We start from the raw sequence: 3,232 nt of genomic DNA on the forward strand, positions 1-3,232 counted from the left end.
TAGCTTTTCAATCTGTTGGACCAACGCCATAGGGTGAAGCCTAGGTTGCTCGGAAAGTAGAAATGACCATAAGCTTCATACTGGTTGCAATTATTCGTTTTATACGATGGAAAAGCTGTTGTATTTATATCGTATTTTATGCATCTGGCGTTGACTTCTTAGGCCGTAACTATTCGGTCTGGTGGAGCAACGCCCTGGAGTGAAGCCTAGGTTGCCCGGAACGTAAAATTGGCCATCACTTTCAAACTGGTTGCAATTATTCCTGTTATATGATGGAAACACTGTTGTATTTTTATTGCATTTTATGCTTCGGGCGTTGACTTCTAAGGCCCTAACTATTCAATCTGTTGGGGCAACGCCCTAGGGTGAAGCCTAGGTTGCTCGGAAAGTAGAAATGACCATAAGTTTCATACTGGTTGCAATTATTCGTTTTATACGATGAAAAAACTGTTGTATTTATATTGTATTTTATGCTTCTGGCGTTGACTTCTAAGGCCCTAGCTGTTCGATCTAGTGGAGCAACGCCCTAGAATGAAGCCCAGGTTGCCCGGAAAGGAGAAATGACCATCACTTTCTAACTGGTTGCAATTAATCCTTCTATACGATGGAAAAGCTGTTGTATTTATATTGTATTTTATGCTTCTGGCGTTGACTTCTAAGGCACTAACTATTCGATCTGGTGGAGCAACGCCCTAGAGTGAAGCCTATTTTGCCCGGAACGTAGAATTGGCCATCACTTTCAAACTGGTTGCAATTATTCCTGTTATATGATGTAAACACTGTTGTATTTTTTTTGCATTTTATGGTTCGGGCGTTGACTTCTAAGGCCCTAGCTTTTCAATCTGTTGGACCAACGCCATAGGGTGAAGCCTAGGTTGCTCGGAAAGTAGAAATGACCATAAGCTTCATACTGGTTGCAATTATTCGTTTTATACGATGGAAAAGCTGTTGTATTTATATCGTATTTTATGCATCTGGCGTTGACTTCTTAGGCCGTAACTATTCGGTCTGGTGGAGCAACGCCCTGGAGTGAAGCCTAGGTTGCCCGGAACGTAGAATTGGCCATCACTTTCAAACTGGTTGCAATTATTCCTGTTATATGATGGAAATACTGTTGTATTTTTATTGCATTTTATGCTTCGGGCGTTGACTTCTAAGGCCCTAACTATTCAATCTGTTGGGGCAACGCCCTAGGGTGAAGCCTAGGTTGCTCGGAAAGTAGAAATGACCATAAGTTTCATACTGGTTGCAATTATTCGTTTTATACGATGAAAAAACTGTTGTATTTATATTGTATTTTATGCTTCTGGCGTTGACTTCTAAGGCCCTAGCTGTTCGATCTAGTGGAGCAACGCCCTAGAATGAAGCCCAGGTTGCCCGGAAAGGAGAAATGACCATCACTTTCTAACTGGTTGCAATTAATCCTTCTATACGATGGAAAAGCTGTTGTATTTATATTGTATTTTATGCTTCTGGCGTTGACTTCTAAGGCACTAACTATTCGATCTGGTGGAGCAACGCCCTAGAGTGAAGCCTATTTTGCCCGGAACGTAGAATTGGCCATCACTTTCAAACTGGTTGCAATTATTCCTGTTATATGATGTAAACACTGTTGTATTTTTTTTGCATTTTATGGTTCGGGCGTTGACTTCTAAGGCCCTAGCTATGCAATCTGTTGGAGCAACGCCCTAGGGTGAAGCCTAGGTTGCTCGGAAAGTAGAAATGACCATAAGCTTCATACTGGTTGCAATTATTCGTTTTATACGATGGAAAAGCTGTTGTATTTATATCGTATTTATGCATCTGGCGTTGACTTCTTAGGCCGTAACTATTCGGTCTGGTGGAGCAACGCCCTGGAGTGAAACCTAGGTTGCCCGGAACGTAGAATTGGCCATCACTTTCAAACTGGTTGCAATTATTCCCGATATATGATGGAAACACTGCTGTATTTTTTTTGCATTTTATGCTTCGGGCGTTGACTTCTAAGGCCCTAGCTATTCAATCTGTTGGACCAACGCCCTAGGGTGAAGCCTAGGTTGCTCGGAAAGTAGAAATGACCATAAGTTTCATACTGGTTGCAATTATTCGTTTTGTACGATGGAAAAACTGTTGTATTTATATTGTATTTTATGCTTCTGGCGTTGACTTCTAAGGCAGTAACTATTCGATCTGGTGGAGCAACGCCCTAGAGTGAAGCCTAGGTTGCCCGGAACGTAGAATTGGCCATCACTTTCAAACTGGTTGCAATTATTCCCGATATATGATGGAAACACTGTTGTATTTTTTTTGCATTTTATGGTTCGGGCGTTGACTTCTAAGGCCCTAACTATTCAATCTGTTGGAGCAACGCCCTAGGGTGAAGCCTAGGTTGCTCGGAAAGTAGAAATGACCATAAGTTTCATACTGGTTGCAATTATTCGTTTTATACGATGGAAAAGCTGTTGTATTTATATTGTATTTTATGCTTCTGGCGTTGACTTCTAAGGCACTAACTATTCGATCTGGTGGAGCAACGCCCTAGAGTGAAGCCTATGTTGCCCGGAACGTAGAATTGGCCATCACTTTCAAACTGGTTGCAATTATTCCTGTTATATGATGGATACACTGTTGTATTTTTATTGCATTTTATGCTTCGGGCGTTGACTTCTAAGGCCCTAACTATTCAATCTGTAGGACCAACGTCCTAGGGTGAAGCCTAGCTTGCTCGGAAAGCAGAAATGACCATAAGTTTCGTACTGGTTGCAATTATTTGTTTTATACGATGGAAAAGCTGTTGTATTTATATCGTATTTTATGCTTCTGGCGTTGACTTCTTAGGCCGTAACTATTCGGTCTGGTGGAGCAACGCCATGGAGTGAAACCTAGGTTGCCCGGAACGTAGAATTGGCCACCACTTCCAAACTGGTTGCAATTATACCTGATATATGATGTAAACACTGTTGTATTTTTTTTGCATTTTATGGTTCGGGCGTTGACTTCTAAGGCCCTAGCTATACAATCTGTTGGAGCAACGCCCTAGGGTGAAGCCTAGGTTGCTCGGAAAGTAGAAATGACCATAAGCTTCATACTGGTTGCAATTATTCGTTTTATACGATGGAAAAGCTGTTGTATTTATATCGTATTTATGCATCTGGCGTTGACTTCTTAGGCCGTAACTATTCGGTCTGGTGGAGCAACGCCCTGGAGTGAAACCTAGGTTGCCCGGAACGTAGAATTGGCCATCACTTTCAAA

This window comes from Calliopsis andreniformis, chromosome 11, assembly GCF_051401765.1.
Source record: "Calliopsis andreniformis isolate RMS-2024a chromosome 11, iyCalAndr_principal, whole genome shotgun sequence".
Classification (NCBI taxonomy): domain Eukaryota; kingdom Metazoa; phylum Arthropoda; class Insecta; order Hymenoptera; family Andrenidae; genus Calliopsis; species Calliopsis andreniformis.